The sequence below is a fragment of the Emydura macquarii genome, unplaced genomic scaffold (genome assembly GCF_026122565.2).
Source record: "Emydura macquarii macquarii isolate MOO-44397 ecotype Brisbane River unplaced genomic scaffold, CSIRO-AGI_Emac_v2 contig_3692, whole genome shotgun sequence".
In the NCBI taxonomy this organism is placed as follows: domain Eukaryota; kingdom Metazoa; phylum Chordata; order Testudines; family Chelidae; genus Emydura; species Emydura macquarii.
In genome coordinates this window covers 10,144,836-10,161,324 of record NW_027133829.1, presented here as the reverse complement: position 1 = coordinate 10,161,324, position 16,489 = coordinate 10,144,836, and positions in this window count along the sequence as shown.

The following is a 16,489-nucleotide window of genomic DNA, read 5'->3' as shown; positions in this document are numbered from 1 at the left end:
TTTGCCCACGGGGAGGGCGTGTTATTAACCGGACCGTCCCGAGCCTGGGATCTCCGCCACACGAAGGGATCCGTTCGATCTCCTTTAGAAACAAGCCGTCGCCTCCCCGAGTTCTGGGATCTCCGCAGCGGGGTGGGGGGGGGGGGAGGTTGCCGGGGGATGCGAGGACCCAGCGGTTCTGGAAAAGGATTTTCAGACCCTGGCCTCTCCTGGGGCGGTTTTTGGCTGCGAGTTGAGTCGTGTGTGTGTGTGTGTGTGTGTGTGTGTGACGGTCCTGCTTTGCCAAGTGAAATGGAGTTTGCTTTTCCAGGGAGCAGATCGACTCGGCCTGTCTCCAGCCTCGCCCCCCTTGGCTTGTGGTGTCTATTTGGATGAAGTCGCCAGCGCGTAAAGTGAGCCCCGTTTTGATTCAAAGCCAGGTACAACTACCCCCAGGACTCCCCTCTCACTACACAACCCGGTGGGTGCAAGGATTGTCTCTCCCGCGCACACCGAAGGAGCCAGTCGCTCCTTCACACACACACACCGACACGCAGACGCCGACACAACTTCTCTCCAAACAGAAGGACGAGCAGGGACAGGCCAGCTTTAAACCAGCTTCCAAATGGGACACGAGCCCTGGTCCTGCCTCCTTGTTAGGAACCTTAACAGCATTAGCCAGCCGTTCTGTGCCCCCGCCAGGCAGCAGAGCCGCTGGGGCGGGTGATTGATTGGTTGATGAAAGGGGGATGTCTGCTGCTTCTTGTTTCTTGAAGCATAATTCAGTAGAGGCGTGTGGAGATCCTTTTCTTTAGTGACACACACACACACACACACACACACACACACACACACACCTGCATTGTTCATAACGCACACACCATCCAAACGCTCTTCCGCTTGGATGAACAGGGAGGAAACTAATTCGCAGTCCGAACCATAGGGCACTGTTCCTGATCCTATTGCAGTCCATGGGAGTCTCACCTGGGCTGGTAAATCCTGATTCTCTCTGTGGGGGTGTTGCCGTCACACAGACCCCATACATGTGGGCATCGCACCCCTAGACCTAATTCCTGCGCGCTGGCAATAAACGGTGGAATAAATTGCCCGGGGGGGGGGGGCAGAATCTCTTCACCAGCACTGTGCCCCCGACCTCTCACATTTCAAACCCCGAGCACCCTTCAAATAGCCCCATTTGTAACATTCACCCCCCAAAAGGGAGTCTTTGTACGAGAGGGCAGTGCCCCGATGTGGAACTCCCCCGAGCATACTGCGCTCACCCACTGCCCGGTGCGTTCTGGGGCCGGGCCAGCTTTACACTTCGCTACGGCCCGAACCAGCAGGGCGAAAGAATTGTTTTGTCCCGCAGACGGGGCTGGGAGAGACCTTTGTCCCGTCTTGATTGGCAGAAAAGACGGTTTGGAGCCTTTCGAGAAGGGGCTGGGTTTTCTTGTTTTTAAAGTAAGGCAGAGTATTTTTCTCTCCTTCCCAATGGCCCCTCCTGTTAGATTCCTGGCGATGAAGGCAGATAGTAGGGGAAGGTACAGCTAGTGCTGACCGAGGTATTGTATGCAGACTGACTTCTCTGTGGAGGAGGTGACACAAACAGACCCAAGTTGCGAAGATTTCGTCGGCCGGGATGGACACTACCCAGACGCACATACACGTCTCTGAGCGAGGTGGGAAGCATTACACACAGGGCTGCTCCTGGGGTTATTTTTAATCTGCTTTGACAGCCCGCAGGCCTGGCCATTTCTGATGGGGGGGGGGACCTCGCCCCCGTTGGCCAGCTCCTGGGGACCTCCAGTTTGCATCGCAGCAGAGGGCCCCATGGACCTGCCCCGACGCCCGTGGAGATCAGTGGGAATTTTTTCCATTGGTTTCGGTGGGCTTCGGTCCCTGGACGGGGCCACTCTGGAGAGCTGTGATCAGATGCTATGGCTGGGGTAGACTGAGGGAAGGATCTTCGAGTCTCTCTGTGGGTCGGTGGCTAACGACGGACACGTAGGGCCTGGGCTTTGCCACAGAATTGACCGAGGCTTCAATGGGACCCGTGGGTTCTGTTGGGCCCAGGGCAAGACGCACGTTCCCATCTGTCCTCTCAGAGGCTTGTTTTGCCCGGAGCAGGGTGGGTGTTGGGTTGCTTCGTGTAAAAAAGACACCCCCGCCCCGGCTGGTGTGTGGGCGAGTCTCTCCGCTTAGCACGGATTCGTTTATTCAGCGCTGCCCTTCGGGTCTGCGCCTGCACTCCGAGGCAATGGGACGGTCCGAATGGAAATTGAAATGGTCGTTAACATTTTTTTCCCCCACGACTTCCTCCCCCTCCCCCCGCCCCCCCCCCAAAAAAAATGTGTTCAATTATTTTCCTTCGCGAATTCCCGTCACCCCTAAATTGTGCAGGGAAAAGTAAATGACTTTTATTTAAAAAAGAAATCATCAGTCAACTGAAGTGCGGGGAGTATTAACAAGAACGGGGGGGGGGGTTAATAAATATCCAGCTAGGAAGGACAAGTTCAAGCGCAGTGGAATTGAATCGCGTGAGGCAGTTAGCTAAAACGATGCGACTCCCATGCATTGAACAGGCTGAAATCCTTCTAAAACAGCAGAAAAGCAAATCGCCTCTTTTTTCCGCGCCTGTCCTGGTCCCCTTCTATAATTATCGAGCTGGATCAGGTCAGAAAGGAGAAATTCTGGCCTCTGCCCTGGTAAAAGGAAGCGCCGCTGAGCGCGTTTAATAATCTCACCCTCGGTTCGGGTAAAGCCCTGAACCCACTGCAGACAGGCCGAGTTCTGCAAGAGACAGCAGCCGAACCAGGCTTCCCAGTCCTTGTTTTCATTGCCTGCATCAGCTCTGCTTTGACATCCTTCATCTCTAGTCCCGGCCGTTCCCCAAGGAAGCATTTCGAATATTAGGAATGTAATAGCCACCCTAACTTTTAGACACTAATTAATAGGGGAAAGAAACTTCCGCGTCCCCGTTTACCCAACGCGAAGCCAAAGACTGCCTCAGCTGAGTGGCAGTGGGGAGAAATCAGATGCGTTTTGAGTTCAGAAGGATTCAAATCGGATTGACTGGCCTGAGCCCTGACTCTGCGATTGCTTTTTAAGCAGAGATCCTGACCGAAATCAGAAGGACAGCTTTGTTTAAAAAAGAAAGAAAGACAGACAGACAGAACTATCAGTGAGAAAGAAATCCAGCCTCCGTGGAGCGGAGCAAAAAGAAACTCCCCTGGCTGCAGATTCAATCGCGGAAAGCCATTTTATTCCAAATCCTTCCTTCCCTCCGAAATAAACGTTTCACTTTATAAACGTGCAGCTCTGCCTGGAAAGGTGATCGCAGAACTCAAACCACGGGGTGTCGGGAGCTCGTTTAAACTTACAACCCTAGGTGTAGAAATAAGCTTTCCCAGGGATTTTAGTGACCCTTTCAAAAAGAAAGAAAGAAAGAGTTTTCATATTGTACAGACTGGGACCCAGATGAAAGTTTACCGAACCTAGCCTGAATACACAATGACACGCCAGCCAGTCCTTCCAAATGTTAGGGGAGTATCGTTAAAGAACAACCAGCTAAAGTGACTGCCGAGGGTAAATTGTGGTTTTTTAAGGTTGAGGAGCCATAACAGCAGAGACAGGATCCACAATAGCACATCGCCGCCCATGATTGTTCGGCCAACTTTGAAATTCGTAGGTCCTGAAATGCAGCCATTGGACCTGGTGAGTTTCAAACACAAATTGGAACAAGTGATTCATTAACGTGTGAGCGCGTTTTCCTCTGCTAAAGAAGCAAACCTAGAGACACGTAGGTGAAGAGTTACAAATAGCCGCGAAAGCCTCATTCTTACACACACATACACACACACACACACACACACACTCACTACCGTGAATAAAAACACTGGCAAAATATAGATCGTTTGTTCTTGTGGGGATAGTTCAGAGAACAAAAACTGGCACTCCTGCGGACATCTGGTGCGTGAAAGTGTGTCTCGGTGTTGATTTGTGTGTGCAAGTGTGATTGCGTGTTGTGTGGGATACGGCGTTAGAAGAGTTTCGGAATTCTTCCAGTTCACTTTGCATGTCTCACTGTCACTAGCTCTTTGCCCTGTTTTCATTGTTTCTCTTCCCTTTGCGATGTGTTTTCCCCACTTTTTTAAAACCTTTTTATTTCCTCAGAATGCCACTGATCTGATCATAGTCAACTTTCATTTTTAAAGCTCGAAAATATCATTGGCAAATGTGCGCCGTGAAACCAGGGAAATGTTTTTCCAACGAGGACGTGGAAATTCAGCACGCTTTGCTTTCGAAATGCGATGTAGCGTTTCGGATTGTTTTCGAGCCAGGTCTGGGTTGCACCCGGGAAACACACACATCTTTGGCGCCGGGGTTTTAGTGGCTCGGATTAAACCGGGGCGGTTTTGCTTGTCTATATAGGCAGGCATCTATTTATCTATATGTGTATCAATCGTGATTCGTCATCTTGACATCTCCCCGCTGTCAAGTGAACAAAACTGAACCTGGCTGTTCAGAGGGAGCCGTAAAATATCTCTTCGAAGCTCAAGTCCCCAACTCAACAGAGTTCAAAGTCTGCAGCTGTTGCAATATTGCGCGTTGCCTTTACAGGGAGTCGAGTTTTTCCGAAGCCCCCTTTCTCCTGTGCCCCTAATTGGGTGAGCAATTGACACAAGTTAATAATCATCTAGGAAAAACGTCTCCGAGCTTGTGTCCAAATGAGGAGTGCATTCTGAGGAATTGATTTGCAGGCGCTCGGGGGACGTGCTTATTTAACAGCAAGCATTAACGGATTAATATTTTAGAGGCGATCACCGTCTGTAATTTTTTTGCATGCTGGGCAATTGACCGACATTAAAGTTTAATGAAGTGATCTGCTGCCTCGAGTTGGAGAGTTGTCAGCCCACCGTAACAGAGACCATTAGCAAAAACCTGCCGCATTTCACTAACAGGTAAATAATTAAAAAGCGATGCTAGCCTGGTAGGGCCTAAAGATTATTTAGAAAGGGGCGCTGGGAGTCATTATTACAGGGGATAGAGACAAAAGCCCTTTGGTGGGAAACATCGCTTCCCATCGCTGGAGAGAGCAGAAGCTAAATGAAAATAGAAATTAATTGCAAACGGTTGCGGGAGGCTGTGGAGACTTTCCCCTTCCCCAACTAAATCAATATAGAGACAATTATTCTCAGAAGTAAGTAAGTCTTTCAAGTAACACTCGTCCGTAGCAGGTGAGGCATTAGAAGGAGCTGGCATGTGGCTAGATTCTGCAGTCGGGGAGAGAATTCTTTAATTGTTCACAGCGCGTCTGGACATCGGGGCTGGCTGGGAAATTAGCAAAGGGGGGGAGGACGCGGGACTTGTCAGCGTGGCTCTGAAATCCTCCACTGCTAACATTCTTCACGCGTGGTCAGGCTGAGTCGGCAATCAGCTGAACAGACGGGCAGGGTCTGAACGGACTGCGAGAGAGGCGGACAAACGGATAGGGCCTGAAATGATGACCGGAGCGCGTGTTCTTCACTGTTGATCATTTTATAATTAGGGAGCTGCCGATGGTTAGTCTCCGTGATTAATCTGGCATCGCGAAAAGTGACGCCTGCTATCTGAAGGAGACTAAAATTCCCTGGTAGGCACTGACCGCCTTCCTCTGTAATGAATGCCTGGGACTTATTTTAGAAGTTCATGTCTGCAATAATTCCTCCCCGAGCTATAGAATATCAGGCCTTCACCAGATGGGCGATGCTAAGTGAGTGGCTGCTCTCGAGGAAGGAATCATCTGTTCGGAAATATATTCTCTCCCCAATCCACCCCCCAGGAACCTCAGGGATGCCCCTCCCCCCCAAAAAAAATAATCGAAGGCAGTTATCGAGCGCCTCTGTCCAAAAAGCCTTCTCGCGTGTCCTGAGAGATCCTCGGCCGAGCCTTAAGTGCTAAATAAATATTTGCACTGATGGTTTTGTCCTGTGTCAGAACCAATTTATGGAGCCTCCCGCCAGGCCCGCAGCCCCCGTTCATTTTAAAGATCACGCCGCCAAAAGTTGCCGTGGAAGGGGGCCCGTTTTCAAACAGAAGAAAAACAACTGGAGGGGGGGACTGCGGGGGGGACGGACATGAAAAATAGAATCTGTATCAGGCTCGATTTTCATCACCTCGTCTCTGGAAGCAGCACACACGGGGACATCTGACCCTGAGGATCCACGGAGGAAATGATCACGGCGGGGGAGGATTTTGGAGAACTCAAACGTAGATTTTTGTTTTCGCTGCATGGTTCATTGGTTTGCTTTTCAGTACTGTCAGGTCTAAATATGCACCACACACATTTCCACAACTCTACACCACCCACCATTTCATTGACATGTCTCTGTATATCTGTTGTGCAACTCTTTGTGTGTGTGTATATATACATACACCTATCTGTTGTGCATCTGCGTGTGTGTACATACACACAGTGGTGCACAACAGATACACAACAGTTATATAATACGATCTCCAATTGATCTCCACACGCATTTCATTTACATGTCTCTGTATATCTGTTGTGCATCTCTCTCTGTGTACACATATACACATATCTGTTGTGTACCTGTGTGCGCGCACAGAGATGCACGACAGATACACAACAGTTATATAATATGATCTTCAACTGAGCTTCAACACACACACGCAGAAAGATTCACAACAGATAAATGACACACATATTCCCCCGACCATGTATGTTCACACGCAGGCACTCCCCCCTCTCCCCCTCCCCCAAACACCCACACAAACATGTGCACCACTCCCAGGACACAACGCTGCAGATTGTCACACACAAGCAGGCACGTGCGCAACAGACACAAAAATGCACGCAGAGCAACGGCAATAGGCATCACACACTCACCCCCACCGGCCACACGCAAACTCCCTGGCGCAGAAAGGGGTGACGGGAAAAGGCCCGGGAATGGGGTCTAGGGACTTTCCCTTCTAGCACCCACCCCCTGCTGCCGTCTGCATCCACGCAGGAGGAGGCAGTGGCCTGGTTTCCTGCTGGGGACCGATCCCGGCAGAGCGCAGGGGAACCGGGTCTGTGGCGAGCCAGACGCAGGTTCACTCCCCAGACCGGCTCGGCCGATGGCGGTGTCCTCAGCCCAGCCCTCCTGTTCATCCCCCTCTCCGGAGAAAAGGCCCGGATCCCATCTCTGGGTCCCCCCCTTCCTGCACCGCTTGGCCGGGAGGGGATCGGGTTTCCACTCCTCCCCCGCTACCTGCCGGAGTTCTTGACTTCTGAACTCTTCTGGGAACCTGCTGGCGCCAGCTCCATCAGCCAGAGTCCTTGTGGTTAGGAAGCGCAGGAGCGTTCAGACGGAGGGGAAAGGAGCCGATGACGGTTTCAAGAAGTTTCCCCCCTTCTCCGGCTTAATTGCGCTCCCAGCGCGGCCGGGGGGTTTTGCTGCGGGAAGCAGCGGGCAGAGAGACGAGATAAGCAGAGAGAGGTGGCGGAATCCCGGCCAGCCAAGGCAGCCGGGCGCTGGGAAGGTTCACCCAACAGCCGGGCGCAGGAATGCCGCCGGGTTTCAGGCCGGTTGGAGTGGAAACCACTCCCGCAGCTGTGTTCTGCAGAGTGCCCCAGGGCCGAGCGCTGGGCGGGATTTGAACCCACAGGGAAAGGGGCTGATCTGCCCTGCTGCCCCACGCAGACAAAAGTATGCACTGTCTGTGTGCAGTAACTCGGGGAAACTTAGCTCCCGCCCCACACCTAGTCAGAGGTTCCGCCTTGTCAAGAGAATACCCAGCAGCATGAGTTATGCTCTCTTTATACACCCTGTGGTAGGGCCCCAGCCCCGGGCAGGGCACCGTCTACACACCGAGCAACCAGATGGGCCCATCGAGTTTACAATGAGGATGAAATGCTACAGGGGTGTATCTCCAACAGCCGGCCATGGGACACTAGATGGGGAAGGCTCAGAGCTCCTGCAGAGAATTCTTTCCCCGGGGTCTGGCTGGTGGGTCTTGCCCATGTGCTCAGGGTCCAACTGATCTCCATATTTGGGGCTGGGAAGGAATTTTCCCTGGGTCAGACTGGCAGAGATGGGGGGGGGGGGAGGGCGAAGGGGGGGTTGCCTTCCTCTGCAGCATGGGACACAGGTAACTTGCAGGTTTAAACTAGCGGAAATGGTGGATTCTCTGCCGCTTGAAGTCTTTACATCACGATCTGAAGACTTCAGTAGCAGCCAGAGGTTATGGGTCTATCACAGGAGTGGGTGGCTGCAGTTCCAGGGCCTGCAATGTGTAGGACGAGATGGTCATGATGGTCCCTTCTGACCTTAAAGTCCATGAGGTGAATTCAACACACGGATCCTCTGGTAACAGTGAGACAGAGAGGGCTAGGGCAGTAATAAGGCCTTGTTCTGATACAGCGCTTGCCAAAGGAAGGAAGCATCATTCCTTTACAAATGGGGAAACTGAGGCAGAGGGAGATGCAGTAACTTGCTCTAAGTTACCCAGGGGCTGAGCTGGGGCTAGAACTCAGCTCTCCCAAGCCCCAGGCTAGTGGGCCGCCCGCTCTAGGCCGTAAGTGGGAAGCTGAGCTCATCAGCTGCCTAGCCATGGTCGAGTGTTTTGTAGGAAGGAAACTACAGCAGCAGCAGCCAGGTGAGGATTTGGCCACAACACGCGAGAGCAAGAATATCTGGAGAGAAGGCCTGAAACGAGGTCCTTGATGGGCAGGATGGGCTTGTGGTTCAGGCAGGGAGCCATGACACCATGAAGTGCACAGGAATTACTGGTACCACTCAGGTGGAAGGAAGGCCCGTGGATTTGATTACGGTTGGGGACCAGGACTTCCCTGTGCTAGGTGCTGTCCGAACACAGACCAGTAATAATTCCTTACCTCGCAAGGGGGCATGTTCAGCTGAAACTCATCCATGCTGGTCAAGCGCCTTGACTTTCTCAGATGGAAAGTGCTAGAGAGAGGCAAAGTGTTGATAGCACAACACTAACGGGGTGGGAGGTCACCCCCGCGCTGGACTTTTGAAACTCCCAGCTACACAGAGGGGAGAGCGGATGACGGATTTGCCAGCTGTATTTTGAATTTCTGAGCTTTGGGGCAAGAGGTGACGCTCGTGATCTGGGACCCGATCCGCCTCCCACTAATGTCAATGGAACGGCTCCCCGTTGACCTCAGAGGGAGGTGAATCAAGCCCTTAGACAGCCGGAGAGATCCACAGAAGAGTCTGAGAATCTATGTTCTAATTTTCCTTCTGAGCCAGACCGTCCAAGGGCCCCACAGGTTGGACACTACGCCTATCCAGGAACTCCTTTGCCTCCATTGCTGGCAGACTACTGCAGCACATGGTGCTCTTTCACAATAATCCATTTGTACCGATGGACTCCGGAAGATGCGTCTCAAGACGCGCGATACCAGCTTCTTCAAAGCAACTCGAGACTATTGGAAGATGGCCAGAGGTGGCCAGTCTTCAGTCTATGGACTCCTGACTCTTGAATGCGGCGAGGACTGACACAAGCAGTGCCTCTGGGGGAGATATTCCACTCTACCACGGCCTGCCTGGGATGGGACAGACAGGCCCACAGGTCAGGGCGGGTGCTACGCTCTACGTCCGGGTCAGAGCAGATGTTCTTGCCCCAGCGCGTCGATTTTTCTCCTTTCCAGACCCGGGCAGCCTCCTCCCCCGTGCAGATCTTCTACAGACCTGCTGCAGCCTCCATTTGTGCCTGCTCTAGCACACTGAGCGCTGCGGCCCAGTGCGGCGCTGAGCGTTCAAACTGCAGTGCTCGCTCGCGCTAATTTTGGGGGTGGCTTTTTGATACTGACACCTGTCCGCTGGGAACCAGAATGAGGCCTGCGATGTTGTCTGAAATCTGAGTGACCCCTTAGAATATGGTTAATATCAAGAGGACAACATGGCAGTGATTCTTGCAAGACATGCCATGTCAGTACCGTTGGAAAAGTTCTGATCTGCTGAATATGATCAGCTCCTCTACGTGTGTGTATCAGCTTTGTATTGTAAGCTATGAATGTGTGTGTGATATTTCTGTATCCAAAACTTGTGCTGTGCCACTGGGTAACACCCCCCCCTCCCCAACCTCTGCACTGTCCAGCCTGATTGAAGGCCAGTCAAGGGCCATCATCTATACAATAAGCCCAGGGAGAGAAACCTGGGGGCTATGCCTATGAGTCATCAGGACATGTAGAAGCACGCCTGTGTGTGGACAGGAGCTCTAAGAGCTTTTCCCTGCCCATAGGCTATGAGCTTGTGTTTGAAACACAGGATGTACAAGCCATATGGCATAAACTATAAAATGCAGCTTCACCATTTCCATTTTGTCTTCATTCCTGCTTCCTACCTTTGGATCAACTCATCCACAACTGAAGCTGTGAAACAAAGGACTGAGACCCATCCAGGTACTGGATGTACACCAGAGGGACTGTACAAGCCTGCAAACTCCAATACTGCTAAGACGCTGATATATATGGACTTTCAAAGCATTTGTATATATCTGATGGCTTTGACCATTTAACAGCTCTCATCTTGTTTGTTTCTTTCCTTTTATAATAAACCTTTAGTTTTATTTACTAAAGAATTGGCTGGCAGTGTGGGATTTTGGGTACTTTAGTAGTTAGTAATTTAGTATTAGTAATTTAGCAATTTATTTTGGGTCAGATTATGCTTTCCTTGTATGCTCCAGCTTCCAACCAAACTCTGTACCTGCTGATAATCTGTACATCATGCCTGGATGTTGAGAAACACTTTTGTTTAAACCCTGTACCTGATCGTTTTTTTAAACATTATCTTTAATAAAGGTTTTTTGATCTAGTAATGTGGCTGACCCTTTGGAGATCAGGAAAACATTTTATACAGTGAACAGAGTTTTAAATAACTTCTCACTTTACTGGACCTAGTTGCTAACTGGGAGCCAGAGACTGAAATGCAGTAAAGGGGGCTGTGTATTTCTTTCTTTTTGGGGGGCTTCTTGATAACCAGTGTGGGAAATCAGGAGCACTGTTCGTGACTGGTTGGTGAATCTAACTTCGGTGTTAGCCACCAGAGCACGGAGAATCTGCTCTCTCCTTTTTGCAGCCTGCCCTGTTCTCGGCATTTTCAGTGGGCTACCCTAGGCACAGACGGGTCACAAGGTCTATCAGCCACTTCACAGTGATCATCAACCAATTATCCAACCATGACACTTCTCAGCCACTAACCCTGCGAACTCCTTTCTCATGCAACTAATCCGACTGACTCTGATGGGGCATAAGTATGGGAGTCTAGGAACCTTGCAATTCATGTATATATATTAGTGTTGTATAGTGCTGCCCATTGCCATAGGATCTGGGTGCCTTCCAGGTAAAATCAATAAACATAGCAAAGTCCCGAGTGGAATTTCTGGCTCTTCTCCCTTTTGGGGATAAAAACTTCACTTCAACTAGGAGCTTTGTTTTTGTTTTTGTTTTTTTAATTAATTTTAGGCTAATTTTTTTCTGATTTTGGGGAGATTTTTGGGGAGCAAAAGGTGGGTTTTCGGCATTGTGAGCAGGATTCTCATGCTGGAATGGCCTTTTTGAAGAGGAAGGTTTTGCAGTGTTTGCTAAAGATGGTCAGACTCTGGACGGGCCTGACTGGAAGACTGTCCCATAACTGGATCCTCTTGATGGAGAGCGCATTATCATCAGCTCTTGCATGCTCCGTTTCAGGACCTGCAGATCTGCCCGGTCCTGCTGAAGCACAGCTGCCACGGTAGTCCAGAGATCTAATGTAGCTTAGGAATGAATCTTTATGCAAAATCTAAAGGGAACCATTACAACTTTTTTTACACCAGTCCAGATTGTCTCCCCTCTACCCCCATTCCCCACTCACAAAAAAACCCCAACTCATTCCAGGGCCAAGATCTAGCTGAAACCCAGAGAGGAATGGACCTATACCCTGAACACAGGGTTTTATCATGGAAACTCTGTGGGCAGCAATAGTACCACTATTAAGACACTATTGTAGCTGGGTCAGTCCCAGGATATATGTATTTAGCTGTGACACTCCGAGTACCTGTCCCAGCCCTGAAAAGAGCTCTGGGAAGCTAGAAAGCTTGTCTCAATCACCAACAGAAGTTGATCCAATTAAACATATTTCCTCATCCACCTTCTCTCACTATTAAGTCACTCACACAAAAGGTCTTGAAGAGCTCTTAGCCGCACGGCATGACAGTCTGCAACAGTCCCACACATACAGCTTCCGCCCTTTAGAGGAACTTTTACTAGTTCCTAGTCCACTTCCTTCTCTTCATTTTAGGTTTGTGACTCCATATACCCTAGTAGCAGGACACTAAACCCTGGGGATGAACTGCCCTGGCATGGACGTCTTCAGCTTGATTTACCTTTGATCTACAGATTCTTTATTTTAGCAGAGGTCATGCGGACGGACCACGAAATCCTCTGATGAGCCAGTAGAAGCAATATGCAGCTACTGTACATGCCTATATTCACTTAGACTGGCCCCCCATCTCACGTTACTAAGCCCTGCCCCATCTATCGCAGAAGCCTTTCACAGCTGTTGATAATTGCTCCGAGCGATAATCAAAGCTTTTCCCTTCATAAGAAAAGCTGCTAAGGGGAACTGGATGGCTCAGGGAACTGGGAATGGGACAAAGCGCTTTCACCTCTGAATCACTGGTTCCAGTCCAGGCCAGAATGGTGAGGACCTTGAGAACTTTCACAGAGAGTAAGGCCAGAAGAGAATGTTAGATCTCTAGTCTGACCTCCTTTAGATCACAGGCCACCCCACCCAGCTGCCCCTGTACAGAGCCCAACGACTTCAGTTAGCTTACAGCATTCCAGTCCTTAGGAGTCTCATCTGTGAACCACAGGAGAGACTGAGATGCTACCGCTGGCCGAGACCCTTGCAGTAGCAGGATATTGAATAGACGAGCTGCTCCGATGAGGAAAGTGAAAGTACCCCAGAGTTGCAGCCAATCCGACCAGGGGGAAAACATTTTCTGACCCCAGAACTGGTGATCGGAATGACCTGAGCATGGAGCAAGGCACACCAGCCAGGCATCCAGAGATCTTCTGAACTATGTCAGGAGCACCCGTCCAACTGTCCTGTGTCCCATCTCCAGCCATGGTCAGGCTCTGATGCTGCAGGGGAAGGCAAACAGCTCCCATCTCACTCCACACACAGAATACATTTGGCCAGTGCCAGGGACGGGGAATCCTTCCTGACCCCAGCTGGTGACAAACTGAAGCCCTGGAGCATGAGATTTGATTGCAGCCATTATCTTAAATACTTAGCTGCTTTGAGCATATTGAGGGCAATGCAAGCAATTACCATCTTAGGACTATTCAGTTGCCTGTGTGAACTGAGCTTGATGGGTCTCCGACAAGCTCCCAGGGGAAGAAAGTCCAAATCACAAAGCCCTCTGCCAAACAGGCATTAACTGAACTGCTAGTCTCAGCAGAGAAATCCTTAGATGTGGTTGCTCAACGTTTCACTGCCGCTAGCCATCCTGACTGGTTCTGTGGATACACCGCTGATCATTTTCTTTTGGACTAATGTGGAAAGTGCAACATTACACCCACACCGCTCCCCGGAGCAAGAAAACAACAGTTCTTTGTGCTTCTAGCCCTGGCAATAAAGGAAACAGTGTAGATACAACATAAGAACAGGCGTACTGGGTCAGCCCAATGGTCCATCTAGCCCAGTACCCTGTCTTCTGACAGTGGCTGGTGCCAGATGCCTCAGAGGGAGTGAACAGGGCAATTAACCGAGTGAGCCATCCCCTGTTGTCCAGCCCCAGTTTCTACCAGTCAGAGGTTTAGGGACACCTAGGGTATGGGCTTGAGACTCTACAGAATATTTGTAATGGCACAAAATTCTCAAGAAGGTCAGAGGTTTGGTGGTGGCGGGGGAGGAATAATGGAAAATATGTTCAATTCTCAGAAGTTTATCCAAAGTTTTTGGGAGAGAAGGTGGGAGCGGGGAGCTGAAAATCTAATCAGACGAGTTATTTCTCTGTAGGTCTTTCTTGCTTTGTCTGGATAGGAAACAACACAAGAATAGTCTTTCACCGGCTGCTCCAGTCCTGAAAGCAGAAAGTGCAGATTGGAGGGAATAGTTCAACAGATTTTTTCTTTCCTTAAGCACAGCTGACTTGTGCTATCATTAGAGAACCAGGACGTGAAACCGACCAGTCTCTTTTCACAGGTTCCAAGCTGACTATGTCCAGAAAGTGAATAAACAATATTAGGGGTAACAAATAGCTTAGGGTTAAAAAAAAAAAAAAAAGAAAGAAGTATATTTGGAGATGTTGCTTTCGAAAATGATTTAGGCCGCAAGGAATCAAAGTCTCATTGAAAGTCAAAGGGCCTTAAGTGCTTTTGAAATGTTTACCTTAGAGTTTAACAACTCTATTCATTTCAATAAGTTACCGTTAGTAACACCAAAAAGGAATTTCGATATGGCTCATCTTGATACTGACACATTAGAAAACACTAGGATCCCACGAAGCTCCTTTTTTTCCTTAAGACCTTTGCAAATCAAGTGTGATTATTCACTCCTTTGCTCACCACAAAGACAAAGCAATCCTTTCCAGAAATTCTTTTCTTCTCCCATCTTCCCTGTGAAATAATTTATTACACAGAATGACTGTAAGTATGGGATTTTGCAAGTGTCTAAGACACTTACGACACCACTGATGCCAGGGGTTTCCATCTATAACCAAATGATTTGTTGTTCTTGAATGCAAAGTCTGTGAACTCTAATTTAAACTCCAAATTGTAGTAGTTTATTTCAGCCTGGAATTTGTGTACTACAATATTTAGAACCACTGACATTTAATTTTCATTTTCATGCAATTGTTAAGCTTACTCATGAGGGTTCTGATTTTTCAAAGCTATCCACGTCACAACTTCAAGCAATTATTTTATTTCCAAAAATCCCCAGCTTGGAGCCTTGGAAGAGGTGACCATGAAGAAACAACAATTCATCCATCAGATGGTTCCACAACTCCTGCATTGTCAGCTCCTGCATTGAAGAAAAAACAGGATGTGATGGAAAAACTCATTTCACTAGCCAATAAAATGTGGGGGGGTTTGGCTTTTTTGTTTTAATTTTTGCGACTCTAGAGGCTGGTAACCCAGATCCCTGGATTTTAGCAGATGTCAGGAGGAAAGAGATCCAAATAATTCAAAAGCTGATTCTTTCCCAAGTGTTCTTAGAAAGTCACGCAAGAGCCAACAGCCACAATTCCCAGATGCAGAGCAGCACGGATCTGCAACATATCAGCCATGGATTTTAATTTATTGCTACTCCACTCAGCTTCCACACTCAGGTTTAGATCCTGCAAAAACTTCTGCACATGCTTAGCTATGCCCTCCGGAATAGTCTCATTAAAGTCAAAGACTATAGATTTGTCTGTATTGGTACCAACAGCCCCTTTCCCATTGAGATAAATTGAAAGCAAAATCCTTGAATGGCTAGCTAATTGATAGTTGTTTGTTACATCCTACGCCAGGGTTTTTTTAAGAAAGAAATGAGCTGTAGTTTATTTAGTTAATGGGGCCTGACCCTCCATTAAAGATTCCCATTGACTGCCACACTCTCCCAGTCCTCTGTCAGAGCACATCTACACTACAAAATTAACCTACCTTATGTTGATTTACAGCCACCGCAGTAATTAAACTGCTTTGGCATGTCCACACGCCTTGTGTCGGCTGTGTGTGTCCTCGGTGGGAGCGCTTGCACCAATTTAAGCGGTCAGAGTGAGACACGGTGGGGCAGCGTCTGAAAGGCAGGAACAGTCGATGTAAGCAATGCCGTGTCTACACTGATACTGCGTCAACCTAACTACATCGACCTAAGCGCTACGCCTCTCGCAGAGGTGGAGTTAACTCAGTGTAGACGGAGCCGGATTTAGGGGCAGGCGACCCTGGCCACCACCTGGGGTACTGGGCTTGGGGGGTTTACCAGGCTTGGGGTAACTGAGCTCAGTACTGGGTTTGCTGGTTTTCTGCCTCTCGGCATTCATTCAGCTTGAGTCTGGGATCGATCCTCATCCATCTGGAGTAGGCCGTAAAATGGCCTGGTGACTTTTCATGTTGCTTCAGAGCATCGGCTAAGTTATGGCAGTAATCATACCCAGAAGGCGCAAGCAGCAACTGGGTATTTGGAGCATTTTTTGGAGTACTGTGTCCAGTTCTGGGCCCCCCCACTACAGGAAGGATGTGGACAAATTGGAAAAAGTCCAGCGGAGGGCAATGAAAATGATGAGGGGGCTGGAGCACAAGACTTATGAGGAGAGGCTGAGGGAACTGGGCTTGTTTAGTCTGCAGAAGAGAAGAGTGAGGGGGGATTTGATAGCAGCCTTTAACTACCTGAAAGGGGGTTTCAGGGAGGATGGAGCTAGGCTGTTCTCAGTGGTGGCAGATAACAGAACAAGGAGCAATGGTCTCAAGTTGCAGTGGGGGAGGTCTAGGTTGGATATTAGGAAAAACTTTTTCCCTCGGAGGGTGGTGAAGCAC